Source organism: Ochotona princeps, chromosome 10 (genome assembly GCF_030435755.1).
Source record: "Ochotona princeps isolate mOchPri1 chromosome 10, mOchPri1.hap1, whole genome shotgun sequence".
NCBI classification, from domain to species: Eukaryota; Metazoa; Chordata; class Mammalia; order Lagomorpha; family Ochotonidae; genus Ochotona; species Ochotona princeps.
The window spans coordinates 74647367-74667893 of NC_080841.1; positions in this window are offsets into that span (position 1 = coordinate 74647367).

Consider the following 20527-nt stretch of genomic DNA (forward strand, 5'->3'; position numbering starts at 1 on the left):
TTCCTATGTTTCTGCATCACAGGTTATAGAACACATTACAATGCTGTAAACGTGGCCCTCAGATCCATTTGTGGTACAGTGAAGGTCATGGATGGAGTGAGTGGTCTCTTTTTTTAGTGCAAAGGCAAATTTACAAAGAGAAAAATCTTCCATCCACTGGTTCACTTCCCATCCACTGGTTCACTTCCAGCTGCCACAGCAGCTGGAGCTGAGCTGATCCAAAGCCAGGAGCCAGGAGCTTCTGTCTGGGTCTCCCACAGTTGTACAGGGTCCCAAAGACTTAAACCATCCTCAGCTGCTTTCCCAGATGTATTAGCAGGGAGCCGAATCAGAAGTGGAGCAGCTGGGATGAAAACCAGCACCTGAATGGGATGCCAGCACTTGAAGGTGGGGGATTAGCCTGTTGAGCTACGGAACAAGTCTTTCCCTTTCTTTTACCTTCTAGAGTGAGATGAAAAGCACTGATACTAAAAAGATAGCAAGTTAAGAAATAGCACCCTAACTTCCGTTTGTAATTATACTAGATAAAACAAATTAAGTCTGCAAGCAGTCTTTTTCCTTCCTTTCTTCTTTTCATTCCTTTCTAAAGATGTATTTATTTAAAAGGTGGAAGGAGGACTTGACACAATGGGCCAGAGGCTAAATTCTCATCTTGCACATGCTGGGATCCCATTTGGGCTCTGGTCTGTGTCCTGGGAGCTCTGTTTCCAATCCAGCTCCCTGCTTGTGGCCTGGGAAAGCAGTCGAGGACGGCCCAAAGCCTTGGGACCCTATACCTGCGTGGGAGATCCTGAACAAGCTCCTGCCCTCTGGCTTTGTATTGGATTACTTGGTCAGTGAACTAGTGGATGGAGATCTTTCTGTATCTCCTCTGTAAATCTGCCTTTCCAATGAAAGTAAATAAATCTTTATAAAAATGAATGCAAAATGAAGGGCAGAAGATCTTCCAGCTGTTGTTTCACTCCCCAAAGTGACTGCAGCCACTGGGGCTGTACCAAGCCAATACCAGCAGCCAGGAGCTTCTGTCTGGTCTTTGTTACTTTCCCAGTTGTCTAAAGGAACTGGAGCAGAAGTGGAGTAGCCACGACTTGAAGTGCCACCCATGTGGGGCTCTGGTGTCTGCGGTTGGCAGCTTAATGCACTGTGCCACAACTGTAGCTCCTTGAAACATTCTCTGCCCCAAATGAAATGTGGGGAGAGGTTTTCATTTACAGTAATGAATTGCAATTACAAGCTTTCACCTGGTGTTGACATCAGTGCAGTGAAGTTAGACTTGGCTTTGACTTATTATGGTTTGCATACTGAAGAGATGTGACATGGTTGTGTACTGAGGGGCTGACATAGCTCTTATACCAGTACTTACTCTGCTTGTAAGATGACACTAATGTCATTGTTATCTTTCAGTACAGTGGAGTGCATATATATGTTTAGTGAACTGGGACAGTAGTCCTTCAGGTATTATATCCTGAAGTCTTTGTCATTTCAGTATTACGCTGCTGTGCCTTGGGATCCATTTCCTTGTAGTGCTTAGGAGACTTCCCCCCACCCCCCATTATGTACGTTTCTTATATCATGAAGGGAATAAAAGCATTTAATCAGGTTGAGAAAGACTTTTTTAGGTGCTGATGCTGTGGCTTAGTAGGTTAACCTTCAGCCTGTGGAACCAGCATCTCCATATAAGTGCTGGTTCAAGACCCAGCTGTTGCATTCATGATCCGACTCCCCACAAATGAGCCTGAGAAAGCAACACTCAAGTTCTTGGGTTCCTGGACCCACGTGGGAGACCCAAAAGGAACTCCTGGCTCCTGGCTTTGGTCTAGTCGTTTGGGGAGTGAACAAGTATTGGTAAAAAGGTGTCTCTCTCTCTTTCCCTCCTCCTCTCTTTGTAAACATCCCTTTCAAATAAATGACTTGTTGATTTGCCTCGAGCCCTACTGTGGGTAGTAAACTGTAGACTTCACCTGGTTTAGCCAGAAACAATCACAGCACGGATTGACAGAGCCAAGTCTTAGAGCTGTGGGAATGTCCATCATAACAGGAATAGGGAGCCTTTCTTTTCTGCCAAGGGCCATTTGGTTATTTCTATATCTTCTGCAGGGCATACAAAATTATCACCTTAACAATTAGCCATCTACTGCGTACAGGTACAGGGTCTGTGTATTTTTCAACCTGGTAAGTTGCAAATTGATATAGTTTCATTTACTGTTTTAGATCACTGGGTAGGTTGAGTACTTAGTACCTTACAGAATGCTTGTATTATTTACCTTAATTCCTACCTCCTGTGTGTTGTGTGATTAACCTTCCAACATCTGCTCTCACTCATCCCACACTGCCTACTGATCCCACACTGCCTGCCTTTTCTTTGGGTACTGGCCTGCTGCCCTGCCCCTCCCGGCCGCAGATGCCAAGTTTGAGGTGTGAGTGGTGTTACTTTGAGCTTTCTAATTTGGTTTAAGGGCCCCTCCCCAAGTAATCAACAGTTCAGGAAAACCTGCGCACTCTTGGCAGGCACCTGAGGCGCAAGGTTTGCTGGGCCGTCTTGAGGAATGATGGAAGACGTCTTCTCGGAGGTGGGGTGCTGTAGGCTGTCCTCCTGAACAGCCCGCAGTCTCTGGTGCTGCCACGAAGGCCGGGAGGAGGCTCGGGCGGAGTTCTGCTGCGTTTGGAACTTCAGATCTCCTGGGCCCTAAACAGCAAAGTTTGTTTCTGAACTTCGACCAATGTGTGAGTCCATCAATTCCTTTTTTGTTTAAGCTGGTTTCACTTTTTTTTTTCCTTAAAACCGAATGCATGCTGTGTGGGTGGGTGTGTTTTCTTATTTATAGGACTTCTTTGCACATTAAGTTCAGTCAATGTTTATTTGCAGAAAGGAAGGAAAAAGTAAACCATGTGTTGGAAAGCTACTACTCTTAAGTAATTATTTACATTAACTTTATGTTTATGTGTTTCATTAGGAGTATATACACAGAAAACTGTGTAAATGAGTTAACTTAAAGCGTGCTATTTTAAGGATCCCTTGATTTATAAAGTATTGTGATCTTCTGTTTAATTTCCTGTCGTGCTCCCCCGCCTCCAGTGCTGCAGCCTGCCATGTGTGGTCTGCTTGCTGCCTCTCTCCAAGTCTCGATGGTCATATGCAGACATGTACATATGCCCATACGGATATTTCATGTATGTTTCTATGTAAACTGTGTGCTTCATAAAAATAGGGTCAGGTTCTTATTTATGTCTGCATGTTGCTTTTCTTACGTAAAACTAAATTCTGAAAGTCTTGGCCAGCCAACCCACCTGATTCAGCATCCGTTTAATGGTTGTGTGGCATTGATCTTCCAAGACATCAATATATTATGGCTTCTTCTGCCACCATGCTCCTGCTACATGTGGGCTTGTTTCCTCTGTTTGCTACTAGAGATAATAGCATAATGGATAAACACTCTTGTACATGCATATTTTTAATAAATATCGGAGTTGGATGCATGGATCAAAGCTTTTTAGTTTTAATTTTACTTATTATTATTATCATTTTATGAATACAGTTCCATAGGCCCTGGGATTTCTCTTGCCCTCTCTCTAATTCTCTCCCCTCCCCATCGATTTCCCTTGTATTATTACTATAGTATGGTTCTTCATACACAGTCGTATGTCCATCATTGCGGGCATGGACAATGGCAAACAGTACAACATCCTATTGTCAGGATATAGTAAACAATTTCATTCGGAGTCCATCTTTGATCCATTTTGCTGATAACATTACATGCATCTGTAGCATTTTAAGTTTATACTAGCAGTATGTGAGGTTGTCATTTCCTCCACAGTTTCAGCAGCCTTCAGAGCTTCTGGCCACTTTGATAGTTTTAAGATGTAATTTTCTATTTTAAGATCCATTTATTTGAAAGGAAGAGAGACATAGAAAGGGAGACGCAGAGAGAGTGCTTCTGTCTGCTGATTGACTCCCCAGATGGCCTCAGCAGCCAGAACTGGGCCAGGCTAAAACCAGGACCCTGGAGCTTATTCTCAGTCTCACACATACATACAGTAGCCCTAGTACTTGGGCCATCCTCCTCCACTGCTTTCTCAGGCCATTAGCAGGGAGCTAGATTAGAAGTGGATTACCTGGGACTTGAACCAGCACCAATCTGGGATGCCAATACTGCAGGCAGTGGCCTCAGAAACTTGATTATAATTATTATTTTAGTTTGAAATTTCTGCAGACTACTTTTCATTTTTGTGGGCATTTAGACTTGGCTTTTTAAAAATGATTATTCATATCTTTTGCCAGTTTATTCAGTAGTTTATGGTTTTTATTATCAGTTACATGAGCTCTTTATGTGGTTTAGATACTAATTTAAATTCATATGTGTAATAAACATTCTTGTAAAGCTTTTTTTTTCTTTTAAAGATTTATTTATTTTTATTGAAAGGCAGAGATACAGAGAGAAGAGACAAAAAGATCTTTCATCCACTGATTCACTCCCCAAGTGGCTGCAATGGCCAGAGCTAAGTCGATCCAAAGCCAGGGTCTTGTCTCCCACATGGATACAGGGTCCCATGGATATGGGCCTTCCTCCGCTGCTTTCCCATGCCACAGGCAGGGAGCTCGATGGGAAGTGGAACAGCTGGGACTTGAACTGGCACCCATATGGGGTGTCAGGGCATGCACAGCAAGAATTGAGATACTAGGGCATCATGCTGGGCCCTTTCTAAGGCTTTTTGTTTTTTACTTTTTAAAAAAATTATTTTTTTATTATCATTTTTTATTTTTAATTATTATCATTGATTGCTATCAATTATGAGAGTTCCATAAGCCCTGGGATTGCCCTTCTCCGCCCACTCCAAGTACCCTCCCCCCCGAGTTCCTTATGTTACTGCAATAGTATAGTTCTTCATAAACAGTCATATGTCCATCATTGTGGACATGGACAATGGGAGACAATTCAGCATCCTATTGTCAAGGCATAGTAAGCAATTTCATTGGGAGTCCATCTTTGGAAGTAGAGATGTATACTGCATTGTATCCTCACATCTGGATATGATACTCTGCATTACACAGTTACTGTACATCCCTGTAAGTGAAAAGTCACAGTACAAAGTCAACAACAGGAAGAAAAATAGAAATTTACAATGCCATGAAGTTAAATAACATGCTACTGACTAATGTGTCACTGAAGAAATGAAAAAGAAAATCAAGAATCTTCTTGAAGAAAATTATGCTGCTGTGTGACCTACCTCTACCCCTACCCTTTCCCCTACCCCTACCCCAACCCATTGAAGAATTTAATGAGAAAGTATTTTGAAGAGATAAAACTAAACAGAAAAAAATCATGATCCTTGAGATAGTTTCTACTGATCTTTGTTGATGAAATATGTGTCCTGCAGGCAACAAATAGATGAGTTTCATTTTTAAATCCATTCTAATATATGACATTTTATTGATGAGTTTAAACCATTTACATTCAGGGTTAATATGAATGGGGGTAATTTGGTCCTGTCATTTTAACAATAGGTTGTTCATTGTTTGATTTAGTCTTCTGTTGTTATTTTAGTGGGAAGTTTTTCACATTTGGCTTTGGTTTGGGTGGGTGCTATTGTTTTTTTCTTTCTGTCTAGAGAACATCTTTAAGCATCATTTGTAGGGCAAGTTTGGAAGAGGCATATTGTTTTAACTTTACTGTGGAAAAATTTTGTTTCATTTCCAAAGACAAAGGAAAGCTTTGCTGGTGCGTTATCCTGGGTGACGATCACTTTTCGTCCACCCTGTTGAGAGTTCTGTGCTCCTCCTGGATGTTGTTTCCCAATTCTTTCTCTTGATTAGGGAAATTTTCCCTTATATTTTCATGAAATAGTCTTTTAAACCCAGCATCTCTTTCTGCACCTTCTGGGACTCCCATAACTCTTATATTTGGCCTTTTAATAGTGTCTTTGGGTTCTTGAATACTTTTTTCAGCTTGACTCAGCTCTGCTTCCAGCTTTTTGTCTCCCCGTTGTGACAGGAAATTTACTCGAGCTCTGAGATTCTTTCTTCTGCTTCCTTCATTCTGTTTGGAGGCTCTCCACTGCACTTTCAATCTACTCAACTGTATTCTTCATTTCTGATATATCAGATTTCATTTGATTCATTTCTAGTGTGACGTAGTCCTTAAATTCCTTGCTTCTTCTTGTTGAGAAGAAATTTTTTAAAGTGTTTTGAATTCTGTATCCCCCATTTTCTCGATGTCTTCCTCAGTTAACTTTAAGGATGGCAAAAGCTCTTGCTCCTTTGCAGGGAAGTCTTCAGTAATATTCATTGTGCCTTTGTGTCTTCTTTTGCTCTTGGTCATTGTACTTCTGGTTAGCGGAGTCTTCTCCCTGGGGCAGGTTTCTAAGCTGTGTCACCCACAGGTCTACAATTCGATTTTACTTATTGCAGTTGGCACACGGCTCTTTGCTTGCAGTCACTTGTGCCACTCCCTCCAGCAAGTTCCAGGTCTGGGTTCTTATGTTAGGCTTTCCACCATGGTCTCCGTAGCCCCAGCTCCTGGCTCACCACTCTCCACCTCCTGTGATACCGTGTTGAGCCTGTACAGTTGTCTGTGCAACCTTTCTCCCATTTCTGGTTTGAGCAGTTTCCAAGATTAGAAAGACACCTAATAGCTAAAGTTGTTGTCCTAAATAGCTAAGTTGTTGGTGATCAGTCCTGTCCCATAGCCTTTGTCTCCCTACACAAAATGGGGCCCAATTTGTCTCTAGGGGGTGTATGGGGCTGTGAAATCCACATTGTACCTGCACTGCCCATCTCAGATCTGCTGCTCTCTGTCTGCTCCTGGTCAGATCGAACAGACCAGCAGGATGAGCAGTTCTTTGTCTGGGTTCACCTCCTGAGATGCAGTGAATATCCCTTCCCACCTGTTGCTGGTGGAGTTCTGGCTGCCGGTGGAGTTCAGATCACTGTTTGCTGAATGCCGCTGGAGTATCAGTCACTGCAACACCACACCATTGTGTCCACTGCTCTCCTGTGTCTGTCAGTCTCCAGGTGCCCCTCTGCTGTTGTTCTGTCCTCTCCTATTTCCTGGAATGTGCCCTCTCTGCTTCACTCTGGCTAATGTGTCTCCATCTATTTAAACATGTCCTTACCCTATTCTGCCATCTTGATTCTCTCTAAGACTTTTTCTAAAATTTTTTTTATCCTATAGTTTTTGGCTTGTGGATTCTCCAGCTCTGAAGATTGTATGTACTTAAATAGGCATCTTAACTTTTATTCTTAACTGTAATAAGCTTTTTAGATTTTAATACTCCTATAACTTGGAATTTGCCTCTGTTTATGGTGCCCGATAAGAAGCTGTCTCATTCACATAGACAACCATTTGTGTCAGCACCAGCCATCCCCAGGGAGCTGAGGACTGTTGTCCTAGCTGAAATGCCTGCGATTTATGTACCCCGCTTTGGCCTTCTATTTTAGGCGGGTTCATACATTTCAGCGTAGTTGTTCTTTAATCCAGTGTGTTTACTTTCTCCTTTCAAAAGCCCTTCTCAGAATGGTTCCATAGATTTTGTCCACTGGCTGGAGGCCTGGAAAAACACAAGAGTTGATGGTGGCTTTTTGATGGTTTCTGGTTCTTAGGCCACACCCTTTGTGGCTTGTAAGGCACCGCAGCCACCCCTAAACATGAACATCTTTTTTTTTTTTTTTTCTTTGAATTATAAGACAAATTTATTTTGTTGCAAAGGTAATTTTAAATCTTCACTTTTTTAAATGATGTACATTTTCTAAGAACTTCTGAAGACTCTGAATGTCAAATCCAAATATATAACTGCATAATTTTTATTCTGTGTTATAATGAATTTTATTTTATTTATTTATTTTTTTAATTATTTATTATTTTTACTTCATTAATTACATTGTATTATGTGACACAGTTACATAGGTACTTGGGTTCTCCCCACCCCTCCCCAAACCCTCCCACCATGGTGGATTCCTCCACCTTGTTGCATAACCACAGCTCAAGTTCAGTTGAGATTCCCCCATTGCAAGCATATACCAAACATAGAGTCCAGCATCTCATTGTCCAGTCAAGTTCAACTGCTTCTTAGGTACAGCCTCTCTGGTCTGAAGACAGAGCCAGCAGAGTATCATCCCAGTCAATTGAAAGCTCCAACATACCATCAGCAAAAATTTACATCATTATGGAATTAATTGACATAGTAATGAGTAACCAATATGTTAAAAGTAAAAGCGAGTTCCTAGCCACCTTCTGTGACCACCTCACTTACATTTCAATTTTAGTTTATACACAACATATAACATTCATAACATAACATGTTATACATAACATCATATCATCTTAAATTAAGGCAAACATGTGGTATTTAACCTTTTGGGATTGGCTCATTTCCCTTAGCATTATGGTTTCCAGTTTGGCCCATTTGGCCACAAAGAACTGCATTTTGTTTTTTTTTAATAGCTGAGTAGTATTCCATGGAGTAGATGAACCATAGCTTTCTTATCCAATCCTCTGTTGATGGGCATTTTGGTTGTTTCCATGTTTTTGCAATTACTGATTGTGCTGCTATGAGCATAGGAGTGCATGTTGGTTTCTCATAAAATAATTGTTCTGGATATATTCCTAGGAGTGCTATTGCTGGATCATACAGTATGTTGAATTTGAGTTGTTTGAATATTCTCCATACTGATTTCCATAGAGGCTATACCAGCCTGCAGCCCCACCAGCAGAGGAGTAGGGTTCCCTTTTCCCCGCAACCTCGCCAACAAGTGTTGTTGGTGCTTTTATTCATGTGGGCCAGTCTTACTGGCGTTAGGTGGTACCTCATTGATGTTTTAATTTGGATTTCCCTTATTTCCAGGGAACTTGAGCATTTTTTCACACGACATAGGTGTTAGAGGGCTAATCTCCAGAATATACAAAGAGCTACAAAACAACCAAAATGTCAAAACAAACAAGCCACTCAAGAAATGGGCACGGGAAATGGGCAAACACTTCACAAACATGAACATCTTAAAGATTATCCTGCCGATGTTTCGCTTTGTGAGGTCTGCTTTTTTAGTGTGTTCATATGAAGGAGATTTTTTATGCTGTGATGTAGACACCAACCTGTCATTATTGCATCTTCACTCAGTGACTTGTCTTTTGTGTCTGAAACAGTTGCATATTTAAGGTTTTAAATGGTCATTTGAATTCCTTTGTTTAGAAGTTGGGATTTTAATTAAAATCATACAGTGTTTCTGTAGTCTGAGAAAGCTGATCATTTAATAAGGTTTGCCATTAGGATGCTTTGATATCTTTTGTATTCATATTCTATGTCTTTTAAGAAAAATGCTTGTATAGTTTTCTTTTTAGGTACTTTATTAAAATCAGACCTGGTGAGCTGGACATTTGACGTGGCAATAAGATGCCTGCAGCCCACATCTGTGGGCCCTGATTCCATGCCTGCTTCCGGCACCTGAAGTTAGCTTGCTGAGAGGTGGCAGTGACAGTGTGGGGACTGGACTCCTACCACCACCTGTGAGACAGTGGTTCAGTTGCTTTGGTCCAAACCAGAGGGCTGCTCTGGGCTCCAGGGGAGTGAGCCAGTGAATGGAGTTTACTCAGTGATTGTTTCTCTTTCTGCCTGTATTAACAAATAAATAGAAGTTTATAAAAAAATTAAAAATTATTTCTAGGATTTTTTTTCCAGTGTAGCTAGAATATAGGTTATTCCAGGTTCAGAATCTGTGCCGTAGCGGGCATTTGGCCTAGGGTACTGCTGGGTCACCACCCCCGATGTTGTGGACTGCCTGGATTCTGAGCCTCGCTGGGTTCCCAGTCCCAGCTCCCCGCTAGTGCACATCCTGGGAGGCAGCAGGTGATGGCTCTAGTACTTGGTTTCCTTCCACGGCTTTAGAAGACCCAAGTGGAGCTCCTGGCCTCTGTTTCAGGCCTGCCCAGTCATGGTTATTGCGGGCATTTGGGAGGTGGGCCAGTGAATGGACTGAGCCGTTCATCTTTCTCTCCCCCCTTCACTCTTCCTCCTCCTCCCCTCCCTTGTATCTCTCCTCCTTGCCCCAACATTTGCTGTGTGTGTATGGGACAATATTAAGCTCAAACAAAATAAGTTGAAGTAAAGTCTGTCACTAGTAAGGATAAACTATAGACTTCTAAGTCTATCCGGCAACCTAGTCACTTTGTTTAATTGGGTACTTGGTGGTTTAAACTAGGAATTCTTTAGTTAAGAGACTGATGGAATTATGATTCCTTGTGAAGGACTATACCATTGTTGTAAAATGGAGAAAATCTGTCGGGGGTGGGAGTTGGGGGGGGAAATCCCAGTCTATACAAAATTGTATTACATAATTCAAAAATTCAAAAAATACATAGCTTGTAATCTTAACCGTTATGTTTATGTAGCAGAAATTGCAGGCATTTGTTTTCTCTGGTGTATTTGGGATAGTTCTCTGACAAGTGGCTGAGACTGAGCTCGGGGAGTGTCTGGCAACTCTGGGGCCCCTGGATCACCACGCCGTTCAGCTCTCCACACTCGCCGCAGTGTCTATTTCCGATTTCCTTCTTGTATAGTCACAGTGAGATTGGGCTGTTGTGTTTTGTTATTGTTGCTGTTGTTAATGTCATAATTTTGCGAAATTTCAAAAGATTGGTAAGAATACTGTCATTTTCTGTAACTTAAAAATGGAGATTAGGACCTGGCTCGGTAGATTGCCAGCTTAAGTCCTCGCCTTGAATGTACCAGAGTCCCATATGGGCACCGTTACTAGTCCCGGCAGCCCAGCTTCCCATCCAGTTCCCTGCTTGTGGTCTGGGAATGCAGTCAAGGATGGCCAAAAGCCTTTGGATCCTGCACCCACATGGGAGACCTGGGGGAAGTTACTGGCCCCTGGCTTTAGATCGGTGCAGCCCTGACCGTTGCGGTTACTTGGGGAGTACATCATTGAATGGAAGATCTTCCTCTCTCCTATCTGACTTTGCAATAAAAATAAGTAAATCTTTTTTTTTTTAATGGAGATTAGCAGTTTGTGAAAAGTTGGCTAGAATTGAGGGTGGCACATGGTTAGGTGTGGTCTATTGAAGTGAGGTAGAACTCCTAATTTCAGCTCAGTTACTGTGCCCACCTGGGCCAGTTCACCTCTGGAGGCTCTGTTTCTTAGTGCTGAAGCCCAGGAGTGCTCTCATCACCTTCATCAGGATCAGGTGAGCGGTGGGAGGACCGTTTCCCTTATCACTGTGTCTCGGGTTTTTATAATTCACGGGGAGGAAGTGCAACATTTTCTTTCTTTCTTTTTTTTTTTTTTTACAACTTTAAAAGTTTCTGGGAAAACATCAAATCATTTATCTGGGTTCAGCTTCTCACACCATGTGTCCATGTTTCCTTTCCTTTCCTTTTTTTTTTTTTTTTTTTTTTTTTAGATTTATTTGAAAGGCAGTGTTACAGAGGAAGAGGGAGAGCTAGAAAGAGACCTTCCATCTACTGGTTCACTCTCCACCAATGGCCGTGAAGGCCAGGACTGAGCCAGGCCACATCCATGTGCTAGGAACTCCAGCTAAGTACTTGGGCCGTTTTCCCAGGGTATCCCAGGCATATTAGCCAGGAGCTAGATCAGAAGTAAAGCAGGTAGGACTTGAACTGTTGCTCGTATGGGCTGTGGAATCACAGGCCATGGCTTAACATGCAGGCTCTGCTCTGCCTGTTTTCTTTCTACTTTTTCACATTATTTTTTTGTCCATTTAAGTCAGGCAGTAAGTCCCTGGAAAAGTGAACTGGAAATAAATGATGTACGGATTTGTAATCAGAGGCACCCATTGAGAATCCCACCAGGTTTTGTAGCACATTGCCCAGTCGAGGGTTCTGGGGCCAGTGCAGGGGCTTACTCCCAGCATCCCATATGGGAACACCGGTTGGTGTCCCAGCTGCTTTCCTTCTGGTTCAGCTTTCTGCCAGTATGCTTGGCCAGACAGCTGAAGAAGTCCCGAGGACTTGGAATCCTGCTACCTGGTAGGCGCGCCTCACTGCTTACCTGTCCATGACATGAGGCACAGCTTCTAGCCCTACACGTGGTACGTGACCTCCAAAATGACTAGAAGGTCAAGGGAAATATACGTGGAGCATGACCTCTGACATGACCAGAAGGTCAGGGGAAATGGATATGCCTTGTAGCCAATTACAGTGTCTGGTGGATCGGGGAGCTTGCCGGAAGATGCCCTCCTGCCTTCCCCTTCCTTAGCTTTTAAAACTCATAACTTGTGCATAATGAAGTGGACATTCCTCACCAGCTTGTCTCCTGTGGCTCTTCAGCTGAAGAACACAGCCGCCTCACCCTGGTGAGGTGACCTCAGGGCCTGTTGGCACGTTTAAACCCCGGACAGCCCCAGCTATTCATGAGCATGTTGGGGAGTGAACCAGTAAATGGAAAATTCTTTCTCTGGGTTGTTTTTTCTTTTAAACAAATAAAAAGAAACATCTTTTTAAAAAGAAAAGTTAGTCTGTGTGAAAAGCTATTATCAAAGAAGTCACTCATTGCCCCAATTCTGTCCGTACACTCTCCCTGAACAGTCACTAGTGACAGGTTGGAGTTTATCTTGAGGCAATCTATATATACTCTTCTGAATGTTTCGTTTTTAAACTTGCCAGTATGAACTTAAAAGATGACTCTGGGTGTCCTCAGTGGGTGGGGCTCTACCTCTTTGTTCCTGCGTGATCGATACGGCCTTGGGGTTGCTGCAGTGTGCTGGCCTGCTTGACGGGGAATGATACCAACATTTTGTGACTACAAATAAAGCTGCAGTGAAAAACCACCTTACATCTGTGTGCTTTTCATGTATATAGAGGGTAAACTAGGGGATTTTTTAGATCGTTATTGAGGTATATCTTATATCCATTTTAAGGCATTGTGATGAGTTTTAATCAATATGTGCCAGGGCAAATACTCTGCCATGTAGTACAGAACATTCCTGTGACCAGGAAGTACCCCATGTTCTGTTGGGTTACTCCTTCCTGCATTGACTGAGATGTTCTGAGTGGCACCCCATCTCCCAGGCAGCTTGCCTGTGTCCACCCTCCTTTAGGGATTCCACTTGCATGTTCTAGACTTCTTTTTTTCTCCTCATTTATTCATTAGAGACCTCTGTCTTTTCTCCCATTTTGCATAAATATGTAGAAGCATTCTAGCATTCAGAACTGTTCACTAGTCTTAGTTTATTTCATTTTTCATCTGTTACTTATTTTTAGTATATTCTTAATATATTCTTGAGAGGGCAAAAAAGCCAACATGTGTTGGGAATACTTTCCCAAGTCAGGACAGTCATTTGACTTTTAATTGTTTTGCCTCATTTTTCTGTGCACAGGGCTATTCATCTTTCCTTTCATGGCTTCTAGATTCCCCTTTGAGTTAAAAACAACCTGATCCCAAGAGTGAAAAAAAAGTTCTGTAAATTTTCTCTTACTATTACATAGTTTTGCTGTTAGTGTATCTGTTTTTATGTTACATTGAAACAAAAAAAAAATCATTCGTCTTGGCTTATTTGTATTTATGGTGTTTTGAAGATTATTATTTTCTTCCAGGCTGATAGCAGAGTTTGCTGGCAAGATTATTAAAAATTTTCTGAGACTGGCACGGTAGCCTAGCAGCTAAAGTCCTCACGTTGGATGTGCTGGGATCCCATATGGGCTCCGATTCTGGTCCTGGCGGCCCCGCTTCCGATTCAGCTCCCTGCTTATAGCCTGGTAAAGCAGTCGAGGACGGCCCAAGGCCTTGGAACTGGAATGTGGGAGAGCTGGAAGAAGCTCCTGGATCCTGGCTTCAGATCAGCTCAGCTCTGGCTATGGTGGCCACTTGGAATGAATCAGTGTCTGAAAGATCTTCCTCTCTGTCTCTCCTCCTCTCTGTGTATCTGACTTTACAACAACAACAAAAAAAATAAATCTTAAAAAAAAATTTCCCTTAAATACAGATGCCATAATTCACATATATATTAAAGAGAGATTATTTCATACCTCCTATTTGCCAGACATAACTAAGTCTTAGGAATAAACTGGTGATTAAAGTCAATACCCTCATTTACTTGATGTAGTGGGCAGAAAATTTTGGTTGATTTTCAAGCAATAGTAAGGACTTAAAATAGACCACAGAAACTGGGCCAGACACGTAGTTGGGCTCCACAACTCCTGTCTGAGCCTTGTTTGAGCTGAGACCCTGTTCTGCAGTGGTCTTAGAAACCAGCGTCCCTGGTGTAGGATGTGTTGGACACCAGGCTGATACTGTCTGTGCGGCCCAAGCCTGGCAAGCTTGGGGAGGAACTTAATACGAATGGTCAGACCACCAACATTTCCTAGACACTTTGCTCAAGTTTGGATTTCATGTCCAGTGTACCAAAAAGTCCCTACAGAGCTTGCAGCAGAGGAGCTGTATCATTTAGGGTTAGGTTTAGCTATAGAGCACAGAAATCCAGAATAGTGACTTAACCTGTTGGAATTTTTTTTTCACTTGATAAAAGTGAGGACTGTGAGCTGCACTGGCCAGTCCTGTCCTCAGGCATCCGTTTTCCTGGTCTCAGTGGGCTGCATAGTTGTGGAGCTCCCTTTATCCTGTCCGCAATCCTCCTGGCAAAGAGGGTGAGACAGAGGGAGTGCTTCCCTTGGTCAGCACTCTTCAGGGACACTCCATAAGGCTTACATGATATTTCTCTTGGAGTAGAGTCACCTGGTCATAGGTAATTATAAAGCAAGCTAGGAAACCACTGAAGGAGATTAATGCATTTTCCTCAAATTTTTTGAAGTCCCCTTATGCAATCTAGATTATCCGCAAGCCCAGAAAAATTTCTGTAGGTAGTGAAGAACATAATTAGCCAATTTTATTATAGAAGTAATGTGGTCTAATAACATATTTCCCCTGAAAAATTGCTTCCCTAATAATCAGGAATAAGGATAGAAGCAGAAATCTATAAGAACATTGTTGCAAAATCCTAAGGAAGGCTAGGGCCCAGAATGTAGCTCCACAGGTCAAGCCATGGCCTGGAAAGATGACCCAAGTGTGTGTTCCCCTAATCCCCATGTAGGAGATCTGGAAGAAGCTCTTGGCTGCTTGCTTCAACCTGGCCCGACACTGGCTACTCCAGCTCCCCGGAAAGTGGACCAACAGGTACAGGATCTGTCTCTTTTTATCTGTTTCCTCTCTGGCTTTTGAAATAAAATTAAAAGCCCTGACTAAAGCACCCTGGTGCCTTGGACTAGGAATGGTGTGTTTAGTCTGTTTTCTGTTGTTGTATTGACACATCTAGAAGTGGATACGTTAAAGGAAGAGATTTATTTAGCTCAGTTTCTGAAGTTGGAAAGAGAAGACATGGTGACAGCTAGATAGGAAGGGTTTAGCTCACTGAGGACTGCCTTCACCCCTTACAAAGGGAACTCCTTCAGAGGTCCTATCTCCTAGAGGTCCCACTGCCTCCCACACTGCCACACTGTTAACAAGCTCGAACACTTGGGCTACACTCAGTCTTTGTTTTTATTGTAATTCTTTTTTTTTAATTTTTATTTTGAATTCTGAATTATGTGGTACATTTTTGTATAGGCTGGGATTCCCACTCCCCAAACTCCCACCCCTATCAGATTTTTCCCATTTTGTTACAATAGTGTAGTCCTTCATAAGGAATCATAATTCTATCAGTCTCTTATTTAAGTGTACCCGACATTGTTGGTACAGACAATGTCAGACAGTCCAGCGTCCCATCGTCTACACATGTCCAACAGTTTTGTTGGGAATTCATCTTTTGTCTGCATACAGGGATGCATGTTTCATTGTACCCCCATGTCTGTATACGATAGACCCAAGTACTCCATCACTATACATTACCATAAGTGAGAAGCCATGAAACAAGGTCAACAATCGGTATGAGTTAGAACAGCCACAACAACAACAAATTATAGCACCTTGAAAAAATAACATGCCACTGAGTAACCAACACATGTGTGACAAAAAGGAAACACAGAAGTCTCTTGGGTAAAATGATGCCATAATATAATTCATGAGCACGTGATGAATTCAACTAGAGGAAAGAGATGATTTGGAAGGAACCAAACTGAAATAAAAACATCAAAACACATGGGATACAGCCAAAAAAGCAAAGAATTAAAAAGCAGTATGGATTGAACTGTTGGAGTTGCACTTTCCATGTTGGTTTCCTTGTTTAAGAGAGAATATATGGTGATTGTTCTTTTGTGATTAACTCATTTCACTGAGCATAATGGTTTCTGGTTGGGACCACCTGGTTGTAAATAGAATAATTTCATTCTTCTTAATAGCTGAATAATATTCCACAGAGTAGATGTACTACAGTTTCTTTTTTTAAACTTTATTTATTTTTATTCTTTACATAGTTAATTACGGTATAAAGGTTCAGGAACTATAGGGAAGTGGGTAAGACTTTTATGTCCATATTGTTTCCTTCATGTATCTGAGGTAAAGGGGGATATTGAGGGGGAAGCCCCACCCAGTTTCGCACCCGCCCAAAGTCCCGGATGTGGGGCATGCTCTGAGATACTTGCTCAAGTGGTTTTAATAGTTCTCTAGTTATGAATCGCTGCCAATCTCACCACTCCCAGCTCGATGAGGTCATTGAAGAATCCACTGATTGTCACAGTTCATCATAAAGTCTTCATTTGCCCAGTATTTCGCTACCCAACATATAGCTGAGGTGGTTGATTGATTTATTCTGTCCTCTGTCTTTTCTTGGCTAGGGTTCTGAGTCCAGCAGTTCGACTGGGGAGATCTCCAAAGAAACTTTGAGATATTCCCAGATCAGATTCTTGTATGTTCTAGTAAGCATAGGGCCCGGCAAAGTCCATCGCCACGATCAGCTGGTGGTTGCAATTGCTGGGTTGGTTCTGCTCTCAGTCCTGACTTCCACTGGAACCAATGGGTGTTGCAGTCCAGCCTGGTTCTGCCCAGCACGTACTCGACCCTTTCATCAACCAGTGGGGGCTGCAGCCCAGTCGGGGCGGGCCACAATAACCCCCACCAGGCCCGCCCCCACCCTGGCCTGCCAGTATGTATAGCAGACTAGTCCAGTCTGTCCCGCTTCCCATTTGGCTCCCATACCTGTCAATGGGCATTGAAACAGTTCCCTCCAACCAACTCAACTATCCAGCCCTCATGGATGTTGCTAAGTGCCTGTCCGTCTAGCCACCCCAGCCCTTGGATGCACATCTGGATTGTTTCCATGTCTTTGCTATTGTAGATTGTGCTGCTGTAAATATAGATTACGAATCCCCTTCTCACATGCAAATTTCACTTCTTTTGGGTATATTCCTAGGAGCAGGATAGCTGGGTCATATGGCAGGTTTATTTGCAATTTTCCGAGCACTCTCCATACTGATTACCATTCTGGTTGTACTAGCCTACACTACCACCAGCAGTGAAGGAGGGTGCCTTTCTCCCCACATCCATGCCAGCAGGTGTTGTTAGTTGAGTTCTGAATGTAGGCCAGTCTCACTGGATTTAGGTGGTACCTCAACATGGTTTTCATTTGTATCTCTCTTATGGCTAGGCACTCTGAGCATCTTTTCATATGTCTGTTAGTCATTTGAATCTGTTCTTTTGAAAAATGTTCATTTCTTTTGCCAATTTTGTTACAGGGTTGTTTTTTGTTTTTGTTTTTGTTTTTGTTTTGTTTACTATCCCTGGGTTTCTGAAGCTCTTTGTAGATCCTGGATATTAGTCCCCTATCACTTCTGCAGTATGCAAAAATTTTCTCCCATTCTGTTGGTTGTTTCTTCACTTTGTTAATTGTTTCCTTTGCTGTACAGAAGCTTTTTAGTTTGATGTAGTCCCATTTGTTCATTTTGAATTTGATTGCCTTTGCTTTTGGTATCTTTTCTAAAAAGTCTTTCCCTGTTCCTATATCTTGGAGTGTGTTTCCTATGTTTTCTTTTAATAGTTTGATGGTTTCTGGGTGTAGATTTACATCCTTGATCCATTTAGAGCTAAGTTTCGTATAATGTGACATGTATGGGTCTTGCTTCTTAATTCTGCATGCTGCTATCCAGTTGTCCCAACAGCATTTGTTGAATAGACCAGGATTTTTGCCTGGATAGTTTTCAGTTTTCCTGTCAAAGATTAGTTGACTATACATGTGTGTGTTCCCTTCTGGTGTTTCTATTGTATTCCACTGATCTTCTTCTCTGTTTCTGTATCAGTACCAGACTGTTTTAATAACCACTGCTCTGTAGTATGTCTTGAAGTCTGGAATTGTGATTCCTCCAGCTTGATTTCTATTTTTCAGGACAGCTTTAGCTATTCATGGTCTTTTGTTATTCCAGATGAACTTTTGTATCGTCTTTTCTGTTTCTGAGAAGAATGTTGATGGGATTTTTATTGGGATTGTGTTGAATCTGTATATTGCTTTGATAATATGATCATTTTGATAATGTTGATCCTGCCAATCCAAGAACATGATAAGGTTCTCCACTTTTCAAGGTCTCTTCTATTACCTTTTAAAATGATTTATAGTTTTCATCATAGAGGTCTTTCACATATTACTTAGCTTAATTCCTAGGTATTTAAGATTCCTCTCCTCTATTCTAAAAGGGAACTGTACTTAGAATTTCTTTCTCAGCCATGGAATTGTTTGTGTACACTAGTGCCATCGATTTGTGTTCATTAATGTTGTATCCTGCTACCCTGCCAAAGTCTCTTATGAGTTCCAGTAGTCTCTTGACTGAGTCTTTTGGTTCTCCATTGTAGAGAATCATGTCATCTGCAAATAGCGATAATTTTAATTCCTCATTTCCAACTTGTATTCCTTTAATTGCTTTTTCTTGCCTAATGCTCTGACAAGAACTTCCAAAACTATATTGAAGAGTAGTGGTGAGAGTGGACATCCCTGTCTAGTTCCAGATTTTAGTGGGAAGGCTTCCAGTCTTTCCCCATTTAGTATGATGCTGGCATTGGGTTTATTGTAAACTGCTTTGATTGTGTTGTAGAATGTTCCTTCTGTACCTATCTTGTTTAGGATTTTTAGCATGAAGTGGTGTTGGATTTTATCAGATGCCTTCTCTGCATCTATTGAGAGGATCATTATGGTTTTTATTTTTCAATTTGTTGATGTGATGTATCACATTTATTGTTTTGCGGATGTTGAACCATCCCTGCATTCCTGGGATGAATCCCACCAGGTCTGGGTGAATGATCTGCCTGATGTGTTGTTGGATTCAGTTGGTTAGTATTTTATTGGGGATCTTTGCATCTATGTTCATCAAGGATATCGGTCTTTAGTTCTCTTCTTCTGTTGTGTCTCTCTCTGGCTCTGGTATTAAGGTGACATTAGCTTCATAGAAAGAGCTTGGAAGGATTGCCCCCCTTTCTATTGTTTGAAAAAGCTTGTGTAGGATTGGGGTAAGTTCCTCTTGAAACATTTGGTAAAATTCAGCAGTGAAGCTATTTGGTCCAGGACTTTTCTTGGTTGGGAGGGCTTTAATTACTGATTCAATTCAGTGCATGTTATTGGGCTATTTAGATTGTTAATTGCTTCTTGATTCAATTTTAGTGGATTGTGTGTGTCTAAAAATCTACCCATCTCTTCTAGGTCTTCTGATTTGTTCACATATAGTTGCTGGTAATAGTTCCTGTTGTATTTCTGAAGTATCTATTGTTGTATCTCCTTTCTCATCTCTGATATTATTGATGTGTATTTTCTCCCTCCCTTTTTTGATTAGTTGGGCTAGTGGAGAGTCTGTTTTGTTGATTTTCTCAAAGAACCAGCTCTTTGATTGATCGATCTTGTGTATAGTTCTCGTGGTCTCTGTTTGGTTTATTTCCTCCCTTATTTTGATGTTATCTTTTTTGCTACTAATCTTGGGATTGCTTGTTGTGTTTCTAGTTCCTTCAGCTGTAAGGTTAGCTGATTTACTTGGTGCTTTTCTAGTTTCTTGACATAAGCACTGATTGAGATGAACTTAGCACCGCCTTGATTGTGTCCCATAAGTTTTGATATGTTGTGTTGATGTCTTCATTTGTTTCAAGCAATTTTTAAATTTCCCCTTTGATTTTCTCTCTAACCCATTGCTCATTTAGTAATATATTATTCAGCCTCCATATGTTTGTAAGTCTTCCTTGGTGTTTCCAATTCTTGGTCTCAAGCTTCACTCCTTGGTGGTTTGAGAAGGTGCATGGTATGATTTCAACTTCTTTAAATTTGCTGAGGCTTGTTTTATGACCTATAACATGATCAATTCTGGAGAAAGTTCCATGTACTGATGAGAAAAAAAGTGTATTCTCTGTCTGTAGAATGAAAGGTTCGATAGATGTCAACTAAGTCCATTTGCTCTAGAGTTTGGGTGAGTTCCATTGTTTCTTTGTTGAGTTTCTGGTTTTTTGATCTGTCTATTTGGGTTAATGGGGTATTAAGGACTCCCACTATGATCATATTAGAGTCTATTTCTCCCTTTAAACCCATTAATACTTGTTTCACGTAGCTAGATGCTTTGGCGTTTGGGGTATAAACATTTATTATGCTGATCTCTTCTTGCTGAAGGCTTCCTTTGATCATTA